We start from the raw sequence: 25293 nt of genomic DNA on the forward strand, positions 1-25293 counted from the left end.
GCCATTTTGGGCTAATTTCTATCTCTTTCATTTCCCTGCTGTAAAAACCATGTTTGCATGGTTTTACACATCCAGGCAGTGCTGGTTAGCTAGGGCTAAATTTATCCCGGCTCCACCAAGTCTCCTCTTCAGTTTTTCCCTTGAAAGTAGTCTAACTCTCAACCTAAGCACATAAAAATCATCCTATAGTCCAGAACTTGCTCACACCTAATAGCAAACACTGATATACCCCAACACTTGATTGCCCATCAGGGCAAGGCTCATTATTCACCCCTCACCAACCAAGCAACTAAGCAGCTCACCCTACTATTCAGACATGACCAAAGGGCAATTTCAGGTATACTCTCTAGTCCAGCTGGTGAACCTGGGTATCCTGAGGCACTGTTACAACTGCCTCATGTACATAGACAACCCTTTCCTCCTACCACAAAACATTAACGTATGCGAGAGATGCAATTATATAGCTAAATTGGAGGCTAAGCTCTCTCCACCCAAGTCTGGAACAAGCAGTTAACACTTGCACCACACATCCAGCCTCACATAGACATATTAAACCAGCACTGGCAAAAAATACACATAAATACACAAAATCATACTCAGAGGCTCTAAATAAAAACCTGCAAAAGCATCACAGACCACCAAAGTAGACACCCAAAAAACCTGCACCTCCCGTCACAAACCAGACAACACATAAAACACAAAATCAGTGTGCTGCACAATCACAGCCCTTAAGGCGAAATAACATACCTAACACACTAGTAATAGGTGACTCTATAGTCAGGCACACTGACATCCCACTCACTAGGCTGGGCAGTTACTGTTAGCTGCCTGTCGGGAGCCAGAATCCGCCACATAAGACAAGCATTCAGGTCACTCCAGAACAAGTACAGAAATGACTCTGTCATTGTTCATGTTGGTGTGAATGACCTGAGTCGTACCTCCCTGGACTACATGAAAAGAGACACGGAAGAGCTCTCTGATCACGTAGCCCAGGCAGGTATGAACCTGATCCTGAGTAGCATCCTGCCCTCACCAAGAATGATACCGCAGTATAAAGAAAAAATTATCAATTTCAACAATTGGCTAAGCTTCTGGTGTCATTCAAAGGGGATCCAGTGTCTGTCAGCCTGGGACGACATGCTCAACAGGCCTCATTGCTTCACAGGGGACGTCTTGCACCTGTCACCCCTAGGCTTTCAAATACTGGCCAAGGCTCTTGTTGCCCCCATAGTGCCTTTTTTAGGCAAGGCTCTAAAGTGAAACCCACCTCCGTAAACAGCACAAATAAAAAATGAGGGTTATGCTACTCAACGCCAGGTGTTTAAATCTCAAAATGCATGCGCTCGAAGCACTCCTCAGTACGGAGAACGTCAATATCTGTGCAGTAACTGAAACCTGGTTCAAGGCTCCACAGAGCACCCCAGCACTACCAGGCTACAACTCATACCACACTTTTCAACCACAGAACATGGACCAAAACACAAAAGGAGGGGGTGTAGCCATATTCATCAAGTATACCTACACCTCCAGGTTAGTGGTGCAGCATGATACCTCCGAGATCATCCATGTGCAACTAACATCAGGCAAATCTGCAATGCAAATTGTGGCCTCCTACAGATCACCCTCCATGACCCAGGACCACCACTCCACCTTTCTGGAAACACTGGAAAACATGAGGGTCCTACCAAACACCCTGATATTGGGCGATTTCAATTACCCTACTGTTAACTGGGAAAACTTCCTGGAATTTATCAACTCAAATGCCCTGGATCAGCTGGTAAACTCCCCTACCAGAGGTGAAAACATATTGGACCTGTTCAATACCAACATGGGCAACAGGTGTTCCACACCAGAGGTCAACCCATCACTGGTTAGATCAGACCATAAACTAATCACTCTGGATGTTCACACCCCACCACCACCCCCAACTAAGGAAACCACAGTAAAAAACTTTCCTAAAGCAAACTTCACCTTACTTCAGACAGAGGTGGTAAGTTTCACAGCCCTCCCACCGCTAAAGGATAACGCTGCCCAAGATGCAGAAGCCTTTACAAATGCACTCTATGAGCACCTACAAGGATGCATGGATCATGCCATCCCTAGCAAAACCAAGACTCACTCCCCTAAGAGAAGGAAACCAGTCTGGTGGACCCTTGCCATCAACAGGCTATACAATAGAAGGAGGAAACTAGTTCAGAAAAAAAGAAAATCCCAAGAAGGAAAGACATCCCTGATCAGTATCAGTAAGAAACTAAGGTCCCTCATAAAATCCTCCAAGGCTAACTTTGAAAGAAAAATAGCCAAGGATTTGAAAGATAACCACAAAGCCTTCTTTAGCTATGTCAAGAATCTAAGTGACAACTTGCAGATATGCTCTGAACTAGTGCAAAATAACACAAAATATACTGAACCCACTGATATTGCCAACATCATGGCAGATAGATTCAGTGCAAACTTCACCCCCCTCTCACCCCCAAAAGGGCCCACAACAATACCAGAAAAGTGTAGTGTCCCAGAAATCAAAGACGCACAGGTGAAAACAGCCCTTTCAAAAGCACAGCGTCAATGGGGCCAGATGGTGTCTCAGTCTGCATCTTGCACGAACTACAGAACGAACTAACCCCCCACCTAAACACACTGTTCAGCCTCAGCCTCTCCACAGGCTACATGCTCATATAATGGCGCACAGCAACGGTTATTCCATTCCACAAACGAGAGGCCACAACTGACCCTGGTAACTATCACCTCATAAGCCTGACTAGCCTGGTCTGCAAGGCTATGGAGCACATCATCATGGAACTCATTAACAAAGACATTGGGAACCTCCAAACACTTGACCCGACCCAGTTTGGCTTTGTTACGGGCAGATCATGCCTACTAAACCTGGTTGACTTCTTTGACACAGTCACCAAGTCCATAGATGAGGGGAAGGTAGTTCACACATCCTACCTTGACCTCTCCAAGGCTTTTGACACCATTCCCCACTCAGGAATTATAGAAAAACTCACCAGCCTGAACATAAACCCCTACATCATGAGATGGGTTGCCAACTGGCTTATAGACAGAACTCACACGGTAAGAATAGTGGGCTCCAGGTCTGACTCTAAACCAGCCACAAGTGGTGTCCCACAAGGCTCAGTCCTGGGACCCCTACTGTCCAGCCTATACTTCTCAGAAGTATAGGCAAACACAGAAGGACTATGGCTAACCAAGTTTGCCGATGACTGCAAACTGGGAGCCATAATTGACTCACTGGCTGACACAGACATTCTCCAAAAGGCCCTTACTGAGATGAACACCTGGTGTCAAAGTCATGGTCTCAAGCTAAATGCCAAAAAATGCATAGACATCCCATTTGGGGAAAACAAAACACCCATGAATTACCACATAGGTGGCAGCCCCCTTAATACAGAAGAGGTAATAAGAGATCTGGGGACCCAGGTAGATAGCAATCTCTCCTTTGACAATCATATTGCCAATGTAGTTAGGAAATCCTTCTATGTAGCCCATCTAATTACTAAAGGGTTCGCATTTAGAAATAAAGAGGTTATAGTGCCCCTCTACTCATCACTCATCAAACCCATCATAGAGTACAATGCCCCGTTTGGGATGTACCTCACAAGACACTTCCAACAGCTGGAAAGACCACAAAAGTACCTCACCAAGAGGATTACTGGTCTCAAACATATGTCCCATGCAGCCCGACTGGAAAAACTCCAGCTGTACTCAGTGGCATATCACTTACTCAGAGGTGATCTCTCCCTGGCTTACAAAGCCATGTCCAACTTAGAACTGATGGACATGCTCCACCTAAAGAAATCCAAGTCACTGCGAGCCTCTTGCTGTAGTGGGCTAAACCTCGCCACAACAATAAACAGAACATGCTGGAGGGATAGATTCCTGTCACACAGACTCCCCATGCTTTGGAACAAAATTCCTAACTACATTAGGCATAGCCCCTCACTAACACTTCAAGAGAAACCTTGACGAGTGGATGGGTAACAGAAAATACACCCCTGGGACCACATCATTGGCACTTCTTGACAGAGGCTCAGTTAATTAATCAATGGGGCGGTGAAAGCTGACACACTCTAGCTAGGCTTATAAATGCCCTCAGGCAGATAGCCTAGTACCTACCTATGAACCTATGTAACTTGGATACATGCACTTTAGAACTATGATGCATGAGGTAATGTTGATACATGCAAAGGATTCACAGATGGAAAGATGGGTTCACAGAGGTCCTATCTGCTACATAGCACAAATAGCACAGTGGATAATCTGGCCACAGTATTGACAGACATGTAACTCATGAGCAGAACTGCATAGCTGGAAGTACTCCATCAATGCAAAATATGGTGCAATAAATGGCCCAGTGCAGTTGCTCAAAGTGCCATCCTAGGAAATGCAGATGCCAGGGTATATATGTTGCATTGTAGATCTGGAAAAATAATTAAGATTGCTGAGTACACATCATGGGCAAGCTATGTGCCTTCAAGTATAATGGTGAATCACATGTTAGAGCACTAGGGTATGTAGCACACACACATAAGTATAAATATATGTAGACAAAGATTGCAATGTATACTAGGAGGCCATTTGGATTCTACTACAAAACATTAATCTCCACAATACTGAAAGGCTGAAATTGTAGAAAATAATGCTGAAAATACAGAAGAACAAAACATAAATAAATACATCTAAGTTATTTTGGAGAGAGAAACCACACCACGCTTATCCTAAAGTTATATATACCAACTCCAACATCTTTCCAACTCAAAGAAGGGAAAAATCTCACAAAAATGGTGAATCTTTGCTTGCACACACTTAGAAACTGCACCTGCAATGATTTATTTATTTATTTCACATTTGTTAACCAGGTTAGTCCAACTTAGTATGCAAACAAACCCATTTTCAGTGGAGACCCGAGGGGAAAAGCCCCAGCAAACATAAGTAAAGATAAAGTGGCAATATACAAATATCAAATAACAATCACAATACAAAACAATTGTAAAAAAAAGTTATTAGCTATTTGCATTGCGTTGATAGTAAGCAACCCGTTTTCAGTGGAGACCAAAGTGGAAAGAGACCCAGCAAGCATAAGCAAAGATAAAGACAAAGGAGAAAAACTATTAAAAATAACAGTGCAAGTATGAAATATATTAAAAAGAAAAAAAATTATGAACATTAAGGGTTGCACTAATAGCAGTGGTTTAAAATTTACTACATACGGGAGTAAAAACAAAAAGATAATAGTTGTTGAAAAGAAGGACAATGTATAGACATTGATAGGATAGAATGCAGTGATAGTAGTTATGTTCCTCATCTCTTTCCCTTTGAGCTCTTGCTATTCAAGGAATCTCACCTCAGTCATCTGTGGGGGAGCTGGTTATTTGTGATGGCAGACACACTAACAAGAATATTAGTGCCAATGTTTAGGTAGAGGAGTGGATACCAGAGGTAGTGAAGTAGAATATTGCATAAAGTGTGACCACCAGATAAAGCCAGCTGTGGGTTCATAGGTTCATAGGTTGTTTCATAGGTTGGTACTAGGCTATCAGCCCTAGGACCTATACAAGCCTAGCCATAACAATTCCCTGGCTATTTCTCCCCACACTATTTACTTCCCTGGACCCCTGTCTAGCAGGGTAACTGATGTGAACCCCAGGGTGAATTTCCTTTCTCCCATCCAATCATATAGGTAAATCCATATTCCCTACACATGAGCAAGATATATTGTTAGTATACAAGTGTGCTATATAAAGAAAAAAAGAATGCCTGCTTTATGAATGCTCTACCAAGAAACTCCAACTACCTGAAAGTCAATGTGTGAAAAGGATGAAAAAAATGCTCACAATTCAAAAGGGTGAAAAAAAAATTTGATATTTTTTGCAGGGGCCAAACCCCCCTGCACCCCCCCCCCCCATGTAGGTGACAAGCCCTTCAGTCCCTGAACTGAAATATATCCCTTCCATGGTCACACCAACTCAAAAAAGGGAGAAATCTCCCATAATAAGTGAGTCATTGTAGAGCGCACTAAGAATCTTCACCGACAATGATTTCCTATGAGAAACAGAGTCCAGCTTGTATAGAAGAAAGCACTTTTTAAAGTAATGCCATTTGATGCTAAAGCTTTATTCCATTTGTACCTTTGTCCCCCACTTTGCTGTGTTATGCATTAGCATCTAATGCGATTGCATGCAACCATAATTGTGAAGAGATTTCCAATGCAATTTGAGGAACTGGAATGCATGTTATTATGTTTTAAGCATCCTATGTATAGCATTTAATGTAAATTATTACCCTTTGTGTTTGATGATTAAGCATATGCATACATGTTGTAAATATGAGATTGTGTGTATAAAGTATTCACTGGTTGCATTGCTATCACTGTTTTTATTTTATGATTTAAGGAGGCTTATATCATTTAAAATATGGGACAGTAAAGTCAGTGTTTAATGCGTTTATAGATGTGGCAATTTATACTTATTTTTTATGAGTAAGAAGATTTGTTTCTTCTAAAATTAGACATTTTCTGCTTAGTGTCTTGAAGAAAAAAAAAAAAAAAAATATATATATATATATATATATATATATATATATATATATATATATATATATATATAAAACAACTCGAAATACTCCACACCCTTTACTCTTTCTAGCATATTAAAAAAAATGCTGTGTAGGAAAGACTCATATGAGGTTTCCTCTAAGGGCATTTTAAGTCATGTTAATGGCTTACAAAAAATACAGATCTGATTTTGCCATTTAATAGCTAGTTTGGTAAGATAACTAAAGGCTCTTTGTTGACTGGTTTTGTAATAAAATTAGCAGGTCTCAACAAAAACCCCTTATGCTTGAAAGAGAATTCTATGCCCTCACCTCTGAAAAACATGGCTTGCTTGACTGTCCAGTCTATAGCCCATGATGCCAGCATGCTCCTGTTAGACAGGGCTTGATAAGACTATAGGCTTACTGGATGGTTATCTTCCCTATCTACCATACAGCTGCTGGCAAGAGGTACTACAAAAAAGCTTGGTATATTCTCTCTTTCTAGTCCATCAGCCAGATTAAATAAGGATTTTCTTGCATTGCCTATTTCCAATGTCTTAGGTTTTATCCAGCAAAAATGTTCTGTGCTACATTGCTCCATTACGGCTGTCATGTACTTCTGTAAGGTAATAGTAACCTGGCTGGAGACCACTGACTCCAAAGACAGAATTTGTTCACAACATATAATATTGCTTTTGTTGGGCAAGTTTATGATCTTCATTTATGTGACATCTCTCGTTATTCTAGACAGGAGATATACCAGATTGTCCAGCTTGGATTCCATCATGTTCGAAATAGTGTCATTGAGCTGGAACCCAGACATTGCTTTGTGATTCACAACACGTGGATTATCTGCCATTTTAGCAATAGCTTGAGGGTTTTTGGCTCTCCATATTACTCAAATAAAGTATAGATATTCACATTTATAATGAAACACAGCCTTAAGTAATTTTACTTGCCATGGCTCAGAGCATACACTTTAATTAGCCATTTTAGTTGAGTGAAGCTGAATTTTTTTAGGAATCCACCATAGATGTGGCTCTGTGAGCTTTTATGATTCCATACTAAAAATGTGGATAGTAATCAGTAAAGGCATGTATTAGTAAACTGGCAGTGGATTTATTTATTAGGTGACTTATCTGATGCAATATTTCTGCTAATATTTCTATCAGCTCTATTAGGGGAAGAAGTTAATTGTATTAGTCCATGCAAATTTACTAGGTCACAGAAAGTCAAAGTCAAGTCGAGTCAAAGAAAACTTTATTGTCATTCAGAACTACACAGCAGCGTAGCTGAACAAAATTCAATGCTTTGTTCTCAAAGCAGAAAATAGTTGCACATATAGACAGAGAAAAAATAATAAAATATCACAGTAGAAATTTAATAAGTAGCAATTAGTAAGTAAAGTAGGACAGCTGTAACCAACACCCATCCCAGAACAAGAGACAAGGAAGACAAGGAACAATATGAAGGTAATACTGTCAAAGTATAATTGAAACAATAGCTGCATATCAATGATTAGACTGAATTATTGCACAGTTTGTATATTGCACTTTACAGTCCTTCTGTGTGGTAGGTGAGCTACCTTATTATTGCACTTCATTATTGCACATCCATAAAATAAGCCACTTGATAGGCAAGATATGTAACAGAAGTGGTTGAGTGTTTTGACAGACTCATGGTTTGTTTTTTCCAAGAGTTCAGCAGTCTAATGGAGAGTGGAAAGAAACTATTTAGTTTGGTGGTCTTACAATACAGGCTTCTACATGTCCTGCCTGAGGAGAGGCGAGTGTACAGACCATTGGCAGGATGCGCTAGATCACTGGAAATCTTTTTGGCCCTGCGATACACCAGCATTTGTATAGATCTTCCAGAAGTGTAAGGGAGGCGCCAATGATTCTTTCTGCTGATCTTACAACTCTCTTGAGAGCCTTCTGATCCTAATTGTTAACAGCTCCCAAACCAGACTGCAATGCCGTTGGTCAGGACACCTTCAATGATACCCTTATAAAAGGTCTGAAGTATGGAGCTTGGTAATTTTTGCCTTCCTAAGTTTTCTTAGAAAGTGTCTGGAAATGAACTTTTATACACCAGGAAGACTTTGTTGAATATTTCCTCAGGAAGATAGTAAATGCTGGGCATGTGATAGAAAAAAGATAGAGAGATGATTGGGAATATGTTTTTTGGGAAGGTAACAAGTTGGCAGATTTTGAAAATTGCCTACAGAATATGTCAGAAGGGATCAAATGGTTGTAACTAAGGAAATTATTATTTTAAATTTGGATGTTGGGTCTCAATTACCCAGAGTTAATAAGGCCTTACTAAGTTTAATGCAAATGATTAAAAAAAACAATCATCACAATCTAAATCGACTCTAACTAAAGTACAACATATTGTAAAGGAGATAAAATAACTGGAATATGGATCTTTTAAAAAAGGGGAAAATGCAAATTACATAGAAATAAAATCAATTTGTGGAAACAATACAAGCATAGTGGTGTTCAGTAGCAGGAATGAAATTGAAGGAAAGACAGGAACTGGGCAGTTTATGTAATACTGGAGTGAATGAAAATTGTTAAAATATATAATGCACAAAAATAACAAAGGAAATGGTATTATGGTTTGTTTTCTAATACCATGCATGTACCTTTGTCACTTTTTAAATACCATGTTTAATAAAGATGTTAAAAAAAGGAATTGTAAGCTACCCATGTCTAGTCACAGTATTTGCTTTGGTGGAATGTAAGTCTGTTATTATAAACTGCTTAAGGAAAAGTATATGTGTTGATTCAGTATCATTGAATTTCTGTATTGTGTGTGTGTGTGGGGGGTGGGGGGGGTGGGGGGGGTAGGTGATATAGTTTTCCCAGTCTCTTCTAAATTCTGTGAGATAGTAAAGCTGATTATTTTTTCTTGAAAAGTAATAAAATATATCAAATGCAATGATTCATTTTTTTACTCAGATATGACTGCCTTTGCATGAAATAGATCTTTCTCTTGACTTACTTAGAAGAAACAGGATTTATGCACTAAATACATTGCTTATATTACTCAGGAAATGACATTATGCCTGTTTTAATTAAATAATTGTTTGCTTGCTTGCTTAACTAGCTGCCTAGCTAGTTAGCTGTTTTTTTTTAAATATTTTCTTAATGTTTTCTCAGGTCATTTCTTCATATATGCATCAAGCCAGAAAAAAATAAGTGCTGTTCATAACTATGTGCTTCAGAAATGCTAGTTGTAGTTGCACAGAGAATAAGATAGGAAAGAAATATCTATGGAAACACTGTAAGGCATGAAAGCATTATCTAACCGGTGACAATATATATACATATATGTGAAAAATGGCAAAAAGGGGTTATGGATGGATGGACAGACGGACACACACACACACACACACACACACACACACACACACACACACACACACACACACATTGATCAGGATGCAAACCATCCAGCAAAACACATCAGTCATTATATTGAACAGAAAACACATTGACACACTGTCGATATATATTGTTCAACACTTTTATTAACAATTTTGATGTGGATGTTAGGCATGCTGACCTAATCAAGTATGCTTAAGATTCTACTCTAATATGATCAGCCTGGAATCTGACTCATCTTCAACAACTCACTCAGGACTCCTTCACTTCCATGGAAAATTGGCTGGCCAAATCCGTCTCATCCTGAATCCAGAGAAGACAAAACTACTGCATTTTACCCCTAAGTCCAATATCAATTAAAAACAAATTTCAAAATCACCTCATCCAACAATACAATAATTGTAAGTAGTCTGCAACTTTAAACTACTAGGTGTCATGATTAGCAATAACTTGAAATTTGACAACTAGCTACAAAAAAAAACAAAGTAGCAGGATAAACCTTATATAATTCTATATTCTTCCCACACTCCTATATGCCTCATCAATTTTCATCAACATCAAAGACATACAGAAGAGCAACAGATTTAGTTCCAGTAAAACTCTTTTCATCACTGCTAGAGTTACCCTATTAACTCAACATCTCAAATATAAGTAGCACAGAGTGTAGTGCATTGATCTTTGCTACAAAGGTATGCTCCCATTTGGTAACTGCTGTAATGACAATCATCTCTTCACTGTTTAAAATTCGAACAAATAGCTGGTTATTCCCAGTATTCCTATCATGTCTCTGACCCATTCCTTGTTAGACTCACTGAAAAACCCACACATCTTCAAAACTAAACTAAAACAACTCATCCTTAACTCTTGGCTCTGCCAGTGTTATACTCCAGGAAATGATTACTGACTAGAATTAACGCAATAACAAGTGCCGTACTTAAAATTCTGTCGAAACTCCTCAATACTGAAACTGTAGCACTGCTTAAAAAATCCTGCAATGTACGATTCCTAATATGTATTAAGTGTATTCAGGAGCATTTTTATATTACTGTATCTTACTATTATGCACAAATGTATAATGTCTTATACATCACTATTATGTACATATTGCATCTATGTATTTGCATAGAATGTGAAAATGTGATAGTAGAATGTATTGTTTTTTAACTTTATATACATGGAGCTTTTCTATGTGGGCCACAGCTGAAATTGGGCCTTTTGCTCAGCTGGACTTTCCTGATAAAACAAAACAAAATAAATAAATAAATGCATACATACATACATACATACATACATACATACAGTAATGCATGCATAAATAAGGGTATTATATGAACTCTGGATACAATGGCACTACAGGACCAAAATGTAAAGCCCTGGTATGAGAGGTATAGTCTATCCGTGGCAAATACAGTTATTTAACCATAAGTAAAAATTAGAGGTAGAGGCATAAATGTTGGCAAAATGCTCATTCAAGGTAGTTTCTGCCACGTCTCATCCCATATACTCGATTCCCATAGAATGGCGCCATCTGCAAAATTAATTATTTTAGTCAATCATCTTGTCTTTTAATTGATGTATCATGTTGGTTGATGAATGTATACCAGTCAAGCCCAGTGTTGTTCCTGCTTTGGTTGCATATGGAGCTAGTTCAGTTATATCCTTCAACATGTTCCTCTTGGTAGAGTGCCTAATGCCATTTTCCCTCAGTCGGGCCTTGAGAAGTACATAGTCATGCATTCAGGTTGGATGGATCTGTGAGCTCTTGAGATCTCTTAGGATGTCCTGGATGCTGGTTTAAGAAAGACATCTGTTACAATGTCCTTATCCATCTTGGTAGATGCAGTACCAGTATGCTTGATAATGGAGCAATCCAGTTACCAAAACATTACCATATGCAGAAGCTGAATCTGTGGAACTTAGGGCTTTCAAATCAGCGTCAATGTCACTTCTAGTAGTATGTGCAGTTAATGTGGAAGCATATGGTGAAAGTAGGGTGGCTGTTGTGCAGTTAAATGACTGAGGCTTTGTAGTCTTTTATCACTGAGGCATTGGCCATGTTTTCTTTATAACATACATAGATATGCATGTTGAAGTTGACCAGTATTGTGGGTGTATGCCCTGTGATGCTTATGACAACTAGTGCCAATGGAAAATAGATGCATGACTGCTGAATCATACACCATTGCACTGTATGAACATGTACATAAATGCATGGAACTAGCCATACCCAACAGAACCAAGATGGTCTCCTCCAAAAAACAAAGCCAGTCTGGTGGTCCCCTGCCATTAATAAACTCTACAACAGAAGGAAGAAACTGTTGCAGAAAAAGATGAAGTCCCAAGACTGGAAAAATTCCCTTATTAGCCTCAACAAAGAGTTGAGATCCCTCATCAAAACCTCCAAAGCCAGCTATGAATGCAAAATTGCAGCAGACACTAAAAACAACCACAAAGCCTTCTTTAGTTATATCAAGAATTTCAATGACAATACCCAGATTTGCTCTGAGTTACTATACAATGGTACCTCCTATACTGAGCCAACAGATACTGCCAACATACTGGATGATAGATTCAGTGCCAACTTTACCCCCACCCCTAAAAGACCAATCTCAATACTGTAAGAATGGCAGGTACCCTGCATTACTGCAGCACAGGTTAAAGCTGCATTGTATAAGGCCAAGAATACAGCTTTGATGGGACCCAACAATATCCCTGGCTGTGTTCTACATGAATTCCAAAGTGAGCTGGCACCACATTTGTGTACTCTGTTCACTCACAGCCTCACCTCAGGATTTGTCCCTACCAAATGGTGCACTGCTTCAGTCATCCCTCTCCATAAAGGAGGAGTGATTACAGTCAGTCTTTGTCCCTACTGCACAGTACACTACTTCAGTCATCCCTCTCCATAAAGGAGGAGTGACTACAGACCTTGGAAATTATCACCCCATTAGCCTGACAAGTCTGATATGTAAGGCTATGGAACACATCATCATGGACCTAATTAACAAGGATATAGTGAATCTCCAAACTCTAGATCCCACGCAGTTTGGTTTTGTGAAAGGTATATCATGCCTGCTCAACCTGGTTGATGTCTTTGAGTCAGTCACCAGAGCGGTGAATGAAGGTAAGGCAGTTCATGTAGCCTACCTCGATCTGGTGAAGGCCCTTGATACCATTCCTTACTCAGGAATTATTGATAAACTCACCAAACTAGGCATTGACCCCTATATCATTAGGTGGGATGCAAATTGGCTCACAGATGGAACACATCATGTGAAAGTAGTGGACTCCAAGTCAGACTGCCAACCAGTCACAGTGGAGTCTCACAGGGATCAGTACTGGATCCTCTCCTGTTTGGCATCTACTTCAGAAGTCCAGGCCAGCATGGAAGGACTTTGGCTGACCAAATTCACAGATGACTGCAAGCTGGGAGCCATTATTAACTCCCCAAGTGATGCAGATATCCTACAGAAAGACCTCAATGAGACCAATGACTGGTGTCAAAGCCATGGCCTTAAGCTTAATGCCAAAAAAATGTGTCATCATCCCCTTTGGGAAAAACTCAGTTCCTACTAATTAGCACTTTGATTGGAGCCCACTGAACACTGAAGGCATTATAAGAGATCTGGGGACACAGATTGACAGCAACCTCTCCTTTGACCACCACATTGCCATTGTGGTCAGAAAGTCCTTCTATATGGCACATCTCATTACCAAGAGTTTTGCATCCTGGAAGAAAGAGGTCATCGTTTATCTCTACTCTTCCCTCATTTGACCAATTATAGTATAATGCCCCATTTGGCATGTACCTCACTGGACACATGCAACAGCTGGATAGGCCACAAAAGTACCTCACAAAGAGGATCCTAGGCCTTAAACACATGTCCTACATGGACAGACTCAAAAACCTCCAGCTGTTCTGTATCATATCGTCTACTAAGAGGTGATCTCTGCTTAACCTACAAAGCCATGTCTGACCCAGCTATGTTAGAAATGCTACATCTAAAGAAATCCCAATCCCTTCGCACCACACGCTCCGGAGACCTCAATCTCATTACCACAATCAACAGAACATGCTAGAGGGGCAGGTTCATAACCAAGAGACTGCCCATGCTCTGGAATAGACTCCCCATACATGTCAAGCAGAGCACCTCACTAGCCCTCTTCAAGAGAAATCTTGATGACTGGATGGGAAATAGAAAGTTCACCATGGAGATAACTCCAGTGGCTCTACTTGATAGAGGCACTGGGAACTAACGATGGGCAGCACAATGCCAGGGCACTTCTATGGGCTAGGCCTGTAAAGACCTCAGGGCAATTATCCTAGTACACACCTATGAACCTATGAAATGAGTTTGAGCTGAAAAGATAGCCTCAGAATAACACAAGTGCTTGTAACTCTCAGAGAGTGAGTCATTATAAGGTAGAAGTAATATCATACTAACTGGTTCTTCCCCATTCTGTGCACACACTTTAGGTATTGTGGAAAAGAAAGCTTCTGAAGCTTGACAAATGCACACTATACCAATCTACCACAGATGGCATTCTTGAATAATTTTAGAACAGCACATTTTCTATAAAGAATTTCAGGGATCTTATGGAAAGCACAGGTAAGTTTTCAATTTTTGATGAAAAAGTGCTTTGCTTGAAACAGACTTGCTTAATCATACAAATCTCATAAATCATAAATCTTTCAATTGTTTTTAGTTCTGAAACATATGGCTTAACAGGGAAGAATTGATAACAGAAGAAAATCTTAAACACCACTAATGAATCGGTCACTATTCCAAAGAAAAAAGTTAATAAAACAATCAAACGTTTTAATTCAAGTTCTGCCTGACTGCAGTTAGACCTAAAAAATTTTACTATAATCCTTTTCCAGTATAACTGAAGCAGTGCTTGATATGTGGAATGTCAAATCACTTTGCAAAAAATTAATTTATTAATTAATTAATGCTAATCTCCAGAACCATTTGGAAGGGTTGGGGGTTCTTACAGAATTGCAAATCGCTTTTTTTTCTAAATTTTCAATGAACAGAAAAATAAAAATCAGCATCCCAAATAATGTGAAAGTTGTCTCCATAACTTCAGCAGTAAGGAAATCATGTTATAAAGCATAATAATCAGGATTTTTTTGAACTGTGCATACAGTTCCCAGTTGTTGTTTCTTTCCAGTGGACTAGCCAAATATACCTGATTTTATATACCATGCCTTCTTGCAGCTTCATCCATGTACCATAACTAGCATTTTGTCTATAGTATCCATCATAAATATGGCTTTCAACATGGAGTGCATATGTTTTAACTGTTACATTAGAAGCATTTATCTGGACTGTTAGGAATATAACAAGGACAAATCAATGTGGATACAGTTATCTTCTTTTCTGTCTGACTTGTCCTTTTATAATTTCACTTATGTGCTGCAACTCTTGTTGGCCTTGGTCTGTAAAAGTAAAGTCTGCATCCCAAAAACTTAATTTTATACTATGGCTTTTACATGTAATTGGATTTCATAAAGTTTGGAGTAGCATAGCCAAATGCTATCAAAAAATGTTTAATATCAGGAATAAAATATCAGGGAGATATATTTCAATAAGAACAAGGTACCTGGTTAAGGTAAGAGGCACAAAATATAAGATATGGAAGAGAGGTTGAAATACAACTTTGAAAACTGAAATAAACTAGTTGGACAAACAAATTAAGCATAGTGTGAGACAAAATCAAGCAAAATTTAAAGAAAAGTTATATAAAAACATTCAGCATAATATGAAACATTTTTTAAATACATAAGATGGGGAAGGAGTAAAGACATACAAATGGATAAACTGTGTGTAGATTCTAAAATTCTTTCTCAGACACCACAAATTATATATATATTTACAAAATCTTATGCAAAACAGTTTGGCTCCACAAAGGCAATGTTAAGTCATCCTAGTGACATCCAGGTAATGTTAGATACCAGAATCAAATTAGATTATATTGAAAACGAACTGCACAAGTTGGATCCAAGCAAAGCACATGGAGGAGACAAAATTCCTAATAATGACCTGAGAAAACTTCAGCAAGACTTTACAGTACCATTATATCTATTATTTACTAGGTCATATAAATAAGGGGAGATTCCTCAAGACAGGAGACATGCACTTATTAAACATGTCTTTAAGGGAAAGGGGACTAGGACAAACCCAGAGTCATATAGACCCTTAAGTCTACTTTCATGTTTGGGAAATATAATTGAGAAGGTAATATTGCATAAGTTATTGTCAGAACTGGATAGGTTAGGACTTGAAACCATATATCAGCATGCATATGTTGAAAATAGATCTATTACCAACTGTAACATGATTTTCTGTAACAATAAAATAACAGGCATTAATGAAAAATTGTGCTGTGATGTAATTTATATAGATTTAACTTCAGTGTTTGACAGAGTCATACACAAAACACTGATCAGTAAATTAGAACAACTAGGTATAAATGTACTCTTGCTAAGATTGATATCTGCATGGCTTACAAATAGGACATGGCAAGTATCATACAGCAATTATGTAAAATTCTTCATTACAATCAGGGTGCCCCACTGGGCTCTGGCCTAAGCCCTTACTTGTTTATATTGTTTCTTTCAGACCTAACCTTTTCATCTGAGTTGTTCTACAGTTTATATGCAGATGACTATACGTTGTTTAAACTGATTACATGTGTTGTTACAGATAAGGCATGTTTGCAAAAGAACTTGACTAAATTGACCCATTGAGCACAAGAGAATAATATGCTGATAGATGCATCAAAAACTAAGCATATGAGATTTAGGAGACATAAATTGAAATGTGAATATTTAATACAGCACACAATGAATGAAACTAAATTCATACAAGCACATGGGTATATGGGTAGATCCAGCTTTGAGGTTTTTTTTTAATCATATCAACCAATTGGTTAATGATAATTATAGAATTATAGATTGTATAAAAAGATTTATAAAGTCTAGGAAATTAGAAATTATGACATTTTGTTTGTTGGTTACATTAGATCCAAGCATGAATATGGAATAACAATATGGAAACCTTATAAGAAAACAAGCATGAGTAAAAATGGAAAGAGTACAGTGGAAATATACCAAGACAGTCCATGGATGTCAAAAAATAAGTTATTATGCAAGGCTAAAATATCTGAACATGCACAGTGTCTCATAGATATCTAAGAGGAAATCTAATTCAGTTATATAGGGCATTTAAAGAAAACTACCTCTGGGAATATTAAGGTTATCAAAAAGGAGTAAAGAATCATCAGACAAACTATGTAGAAGATTCTATAGGAATGAGAACTGTACTAATTGGTTCTCTGACAGAGCAGCTGATGCATGAAAAAGACTACCAAATTAAATAAAAGCAAGTACTAGTTTAGATATTTTTAAGAACAGCCTATGTACTTTTATTGAAATAAGTGTTTTATTATATTAATGCCCATGCTTGAAATATTTGTATGTATGTAAAGTCTTCCACTGTCTTGCACTGTTACTCCAAAAGTAAAATGCAATTATATCACCAAGTACAATATCATACCAGGCAGCAGAGTATGCCAAAAATATTATACCAGGCAGCAGAATATGCCAAAAATACCATACCAAGAGTAGGGTATGCCAAAAGTATCATACCAGGCAACAGAGTATGCCAAAAATGCTACACCAGTACAGTTAGCCAATTGACTAAATGTTATACAGTGCAGAGGTAATTAGATTTAAAAACATCTTATGCCAACACATCCTATTAGCTATTTGTGATATACCACAACCAAAGTTGAACCTGGTATGTACCTGTCAAAGTCCCTAGTGCACCTTATATATGTCAGATGTAATAATGAAATAATGACACCGTTATATCTGAAAACACAAGGAATATGCTCTGGGGTTGTACTAATAAAGCAGACTGAATTATTTTAAAAACATACATTTAAATTATCTCTTGTGCATGCAGTTGGCATCTCCAAAAATGCTGCTGAAAATGCATGTGACCTTTGAATGGAACTCTTAAAAACTATTCCAGTTTCAGTACCTCTCTATCTATATGCTGACATTGTTATAGCACTCTTCTAACCACACAAATAAAATTCCTATGATGAAAGACACCAGCTAATAGATATCGCATAAAAACAATACTTTAATATATAGTTAAGCTCTTTTGTGCCACTACTGTTATTAACAGAACTTCATCAGAACTAAAATACAGCTCTGTTTAAATAGCATTTAAAATTACATGATGACAAAGATAATTAACATAACTAACAATATAACTGAGCATCAATTAGCTAAGTTTCTTAACTTAAGAACAGAGGAAATGGACACAGAATAATTCATTCTGGGGTATGTTGTAGCATCAAGCCTGATCTGCCAACTTAATTCACTTTTGGCTAGATGTCAGTCCACAACATAACCCCAGGAATCCAAGCTGACCTGTTCTAATACAACAACATAAAACTTGTGTGTAACATTATTTTTAACATGTCTACATAATGCATTCATCATCTTTCCATTTCTTATGTCCACTAAATGTTCATAAATTCTGTTCTGTAATTTTCTACTACTCATGCCCCCATAAAATATAGGACAAACTTCACAGCAGGCCAAATAAAGAACCCATGCTGACTCACATGAATAATGGCCCCGTATTTGTAATGACTTACCATTCCTGACAACATTATCTCCCATCTTAATATATACACAATAATTGCAATGACCACATTTGAACATTCCACATTTTCTATTTTGAGGGTTTAATGTTGGACCATGTTCAAGTCATTTCTTAAAAGACAAATCTTTATGATATACCACACATGTTTTTCCCCCAATTTGTCCTATAGGGTGATATCAGTCTTAAAAATATTCCAACAATGATTTAAAACTTCAACTATGACACTGCTGTCAACTGAAAAAGTTATAACAAACAACTTGGAATTATTAAAATCACTGTTCCCATTATTATAAGTATCAGTCCTAAGACTCAAAACATTTGTTTCCCCATTTCCCATCAACATTTTTGACGAAATTGGATGGGACACACCATTCAGTCTTTTATTTGTAACCTCATTCTTTATATTCTGGAGCATTGACACTGGATACCCTCTATGCCTGAACATGTCTATAAGTAGTTCACTTTCTGTAAAAAAAATTCTGTGTGCTCTATAACAATGCGAGCTAGATGAACCATTTGTCCTTTCACAATAGCTTTTTTCTGGCAATGTGGATGCCACTTATTATAATGTAAATAGTTATTAGAAAAGATACTTTTTTGAAATATGTTAGATATGTAACAGGCAGCTATTAAATTTGTGTCAATAATATATCCAAATATGAAATCTGATCAAAATCAAATTTAAATGTAAACTTTAAAAAATATGTAGTTTTATTAATGTACTCAAAAAATTCCTAAAGCTTGGACTGAGTGTCATTCCATAAAATAAAGATATCATCCAAATATCTAGTATATAAAAGCCAGGAGTTTTTGAATGCACTATTGAATACATATTCATACTCCTAGAATTCCATTACCAGATTGACAAATGAGGGGGCACAAGCCGCACCCATTGCCACACCTGTGATTTGTTGGTAATATTTATTGTCAAATAATATAAAATTGTTCTTAAGGATGATATCTAGCAAGGTAACCACCATATTAATTTTGTCTTGCTTTAGTTCCCCCATCAAAAATAATTGATTTTACAACCACTGAAGTCCCTAGCCATGGAGGATAACCAAAAATAAATTAACCACATCAATGGTAAATAATACCTCAGCTCCAAACTTAACCTCGTTAAGATGTTTTAAAAAATGAGAAGAATCCTTGCTAATATAAGGTAGTTTACCAACAATACCATTCAATATCTTATCCAGAAATTAGGCAATAAAAAAGTTTTTTCCCCAGTGTGTGTCGATGATGGGTCTGAAAGGAGGGTCTGAAACATCCTTGTGAACCTTCAGGATGACAAAAATACTCTAAATGACTGGTTTCACATTTAACATAAAATTTAACTCACCTAAAGAAATTTGCCCTTGTAAATGCATATCATTAGAGCCTATCAACTTTCCTGCTGGTCAGGAAAATTTCATTACAGGAAAAGTCTTCTACGTGGAGACATGCGTGAATGGGCGTACCTTCGTTGAAGGTTGTGCGTCAGGGCTGGCAACTCGGCACGTAAAAATCTACTTCCAATCATTAGCGGACCGGAGTTCCGCTGTGGCGACCCCTAACCAGGAAAAGCCGAAAGACACAACAACAAACTTCCCTATAGCACCCATCATCTAATAAAAGTCTCATTTTATAGCTGTTATCAGAAACATTCATGATAACCAGGTCACCGCCTTTGTCAGGACTCATGACACATATAGAACAATCACAAAAAATATCATTAAACAATGTTAACTCACATTTGGTCATATTATAGTGTTTACGCTTGTTAGAACAACCCAACAAATGTCTAATTTCATGTTCACAAAGTTTCTCAAACATAGAAATAAAATTGTTCATTTCTGGCATAAAAGTACTAGCCCTGGAACACACATTTTGATTGAAAGTACCTGAATTAGCTGGGAACCACAAAACTAAATTCAATTTTCGAGTGTACAATTTAGGTCTATCATAGTACTCACAAGACTCGCTCAGCATGTTGGCAAGAAAGATAATCACTTTGAAAAAACATCAGCATGTTCTGTTATAAAAACTTTTGTGGAATAATTGAATAATTTAAAATCCTTGAACTTGTTGAAAATCACTGAATTGCTTGACATGTCTGGATAAACCATACCAGGACTGTTCAATTGGAGGGCCTTCACCAATTCTGACCCCCTGATCTCACAGTGGGTCTTGCACCTAATTGGTGCTACCTCGGTGACTCGTAGTATTGTTGTCCACCTTTCCCCAATTGCTGTTTCCTGTTCCTGATTCTCTCTGAATGTCTGGGCTCCAAAGGGGCTTCCTCCAGCCAATTCTGATTGGTCCTTTCCATATCTGCATAGTTGGCATCATTGAACATTTGAGACTGAAAGATTTGTTTAAATCCAGTAGAAGGTAAAGGATATCCTTTACCTTTTATATAACTGTCCTGATCTCTGAAAACTTTTTTTGCTTTCCTGTTTAAAATAGAAGCACATGTTTTATCTATTCTAGGAAAAATCTTGTAATCATTTTCATACTGTTCGAATAATAGGTCTTTGGTAATTAAACTGTATAACTTGTCCATGTCTTTGGAAAGCTGTTCCAGTTCAAAGTCATTGTATTTAATCATAACCCTCATTAATACATGAGTGGTAAGTCATTACAAATATGGGGCCATTATTCATGTGAGTCAGCACGGTTTGCTTATTTGGCCTGCTGTGAATTTTGTCCAGTATTTTACGTGGGCATGACTGGTAGAAAATTACGGAATGGAATTTATGAACATTTAGTGGACATAAAAAATGGAATGATGACAAATGCATTATGTAGACATGTTAAAAATAATGTTTCACACACATTTTATTTTGTTGTATTAGAACAGGTCAGCTTGGATTCCTTGGGTTATATTGTGGATGAACATCTAGCCAAAAGCGAACTAAATTGGCAGATTAAGCTTGACACTGCAATAAACCCCGGCTTAAATGATTCTGTATCCATTTCCTCTCTTATTAAGTTAAGAAACCTAGCTAACTGATGTTCAATTATATTGTTAATTATATTAATTATCTTTATCATCATATGATTTTAAATGTTATTTAAACAGTGTATTTGAGTCTGTGTTTTAGTTCTGATGATGTTCCATTAATAATAGTAGTGGAACGAAAGCGCTTAACTATATATTAAAGTCTTGTTTTTATGTGGTATCTATTAGCCAGTGTCTTTCATCATAGGAATTTTATTTGTATGGTTAGAAGTTTGTGATATTCCTTTGAGATTTTACTTGTTTATCGTTGCAGCACTCGTAGGAGCTCTCTTTAATGTAATATCTGCATTGGAGTTCCCATTCAATGGTACATATTGCTTACTAACTGTTGCCTATGTTCAGCATTGATTAGAACTTACAGAATGTCACCAAGGCCTTCATATATTTTCCTATCTTCTAAGTGCATGCCAGAAATAATTTAAAAAGTAAAAATTAAATTGCTGCTTTTAAAATAACTTGTTCATCTTATGTTGCACATGAAAATTATTACGGTTTAGCTTTCACACATCTGTCAAAGGTGTAAAAATGTAAGATCAAGTATCTGGGAGCACAATGATGTTAGTTCTGATTTGGATTTGTCAGAAAAGTAATGTATAAGTGAAAAGTCAGTCACCACAAAATTAAATCAGCTGTGTGATGATTCCAAATCCAGAAATCACTTTACATTTCTTCTCTGTCTGCAGCTTCTGTAGGTAGTACAGCTGTATGCTATCCTAAACCTGATTAATATGCACGTTTCCCTGTTCTCCATCTGTGCAATAACACATGGAAAGTAACAATCAGGACAGAAATTGCAGTGATAGTATCACCAGCAGCAGCAGTGAAGGTCCCCTGCCATAAACAAACTATACAACAGAAGGAAGAAACTGTTGCAAAAGAGAGTAAAATCCCATGAGTGGAGGAACTCCCTGGTCAGCCTCAGTAAGAAGCTGAGATCCCTTATAAGACCCTCCAAAGCTAGCTATGAAAACAAAGTCACCACTAAATCCAAGGACAACCACAAAGCATTCTATAGTTATGTCAAGAATCTAGAAGGCAACACCCAGATCTGCTCTGAGTTACAGCACAAGGGCACGAAAACTGCAGAACCAACTGATATTGCCAACATCCAGGCAGATAGGTTCAGTGCTAACTTTACCCCCCTCTAACCCCTTAAAGGGCCCATATCTATACAGGAAGAATGCAGAGTCCCTGTAATCACAACTATGCAGGTAAAAGCTGCACTCTCTAAAGCCAAAAACACAGCATCCATGGGATAGGACAACATCCCAGGCTGCGTTTTACACAAACTTCAGAACAAACTGGCTCCCCACTTAAGCACCATGTTCAATAATAGCCTTGCATCAGGCTTTGTGCCCACTGAATGGTACACAGCAACAGTTATCACACTCCACATAGGGGGAGCCACCATTGATCCCGGGAACTATCGCCCTATTAGCCTGACAAGCCTGGTCTGCAAGGCCATGGAACGTATCATCATGGAACTCATAAACAAAGACATTGGTAACCTCCAAATTCTGGATCCCACCCAGTTCGGGTTTGTGAAAGGCATATCATGCCTCCTGAACCTGATCAACTTCTTTGAGGCAGTCACCAAAGCCGTAGATGAGAGTAAGGTGGTTCACACAGCCTATCTTGACCTCGCCAAGGCTTTCACCACCATCCCCCACTCTGGAATTATAGCTAAACTCACTAAACTAGGTATAAATCCCTATGTCACAAGATGGGTTTCCAAACTGGCTCACTGACAGAACCCACACTGTAAAAGTTGCAGACTCCCAATCTGACCTCAAAGCAGTGACAAGTGGAGTACCACAGGGTTCCGTCCTGGGACCTCTCCTGTTTGGTATCTACTTCTCTGAAGTACAGGCTAACACAGAAGGCCTCTGGTTAATGAAGTTTGCAGATGACTGCAAACTAGGAGCCATAGTCAAGTCCCCAAATGATGTGGACATCCTACAGAAGGGCCTCACTGAGACAGATGCCTGGTGTTAGAGCCATGGCCTCAAGCTCAGTGCCAAAAAGTGCAGTGTCATCCCATTTGGTAAAAACTCTGTACCCATGAACTACCACATAGGCAGTAATCTACTTAACACTGAATGCATCATCAGAGACCTTAGGACCCAGGTGGACAGTAGTCCCTCCTTTGATAGTCACATCGCCACAGTAGTCAGGAAGTCCTTCTACGTGGCACACCTCATCATAAAAGGGTTCTCATCCAGGAAAAAAGAGGTCATTGTTCCCCTCAACCCGTCACTCATTAGACCCATTATAGAGTACAACTCCCCTTTTGGAATGTACCTCACAAGACATCTGCAGCAGCTAGAAAGGCCATAGAAGTACCTCACACAGAGGATTACTGGCTTCAAACAAATGCCTTACACTGACTGCCTCAAAAAACTCCAGATTTACTCAGTAGCTTATCGCCTACTCTGAGGTGATCTCTGCCTAACATATAAAGCTATGTCAAACCCAGAGCTGTTGGACATGCTACACCTAAAGAAATCCCAATCCCTCCGAACTACACATTCTAGGGATCTAAACCTTGTCACCACAATAAACAGGACATGCTGGAGGAATAGATTCCTATCCCAGAGACTTCCTATACTCTTGAACAAGCTACCCATCTATGTCAAGCAAAGTTCTTCATTAGCACTCTTCAAGAAAAATCTTGATGAGTGGATGGGAAATAGGAAATACACCCCGGGGATCACTTCTGTGTCTCTGCTGGACAGTGGCACAGGAAAATAACTTTCTTGGGTGGTGTAAGCTATGGAACCTTGCTGGCTAGTCTTACGTAGGCCCTTGGGCCGATAGCCTAGTACCTACCTATGAACCTATGAACCTCATGATTGTGAGAGGGAGAAAGTTATTAGTTGAGGATTCATCCTTCAATTGGCAAACTTTCATGAATGTGAAAGCTAACAATGATACTTATTAGTAACATGCTGTTTTGTTGCCATTTTTCTCATTCAATAATCAGCTTAGAGTGCAGATGACCTGTACATTGCCAGTCTGATTGGAGAAGGAACGTTCTCTAGCAGGGTGTTAATATACAGGTAATGCAGAAAAATGAGTACCCCACTTAACAGCAGCATATTAAGCTGCTGTGGAGCTTGGACTGCAACGGCTGTCATTATTTTACGCTCACAAAGCAGTGTCAGCACTTTTGCTGTTTAGCAAGTGTAAAATAAAAACAAATAAAAAACTAAAAAAAGAGAAAGAAGAAAATGTGCATGTGTTTATGTATGTGTGTGAGTATATGCATGCAGGAAAGTGAGAGTGAGATCGATCAACCATTACTTTACACTCACTAAGCAGCACTTTTGTTGTTCAATGAGTGTAAAATTAAAACAAATGGATAATTAAAAAATAGATGTGTGTGTGTGTGTGTGTGTGTGTGTGTGTGTGTGTGTGTGTGTGTGTGTGTGTGTGTGTGTGTGTGCATGCATGTACAAGTCTGTTTATGTTTCTATCTGAATGTGAGAGTGTATGGGTGCTTGCATGCATGTGTGTGCACGTGAAGATTGGGGCTTGGTATACTAGTTAAGGTGCTCGACTCACACACACAAGGTGTACTGTTTGATTCTTACCCTGGAAAGGAAACTGGTTAGGCTTAGAATGGCTTCTTAAGAAAGCTATCCTAGTAATATGTGCA

Source organism: Protopterus annectens, chromosome 5.part1 (assembly GCF_019279795.1).
Source record: "Protopterus annectens isolate FY-2018-M chromosome 5.part1, PAN1.0, whole genome shotgun sequence".
NCBI classification, from domain to species: domain Eukaryota; kingdom Metazoa; phylum Chordata; order Ceratodontiformes; family Protopteridae; genus Protopterus; species Protopterus annectens.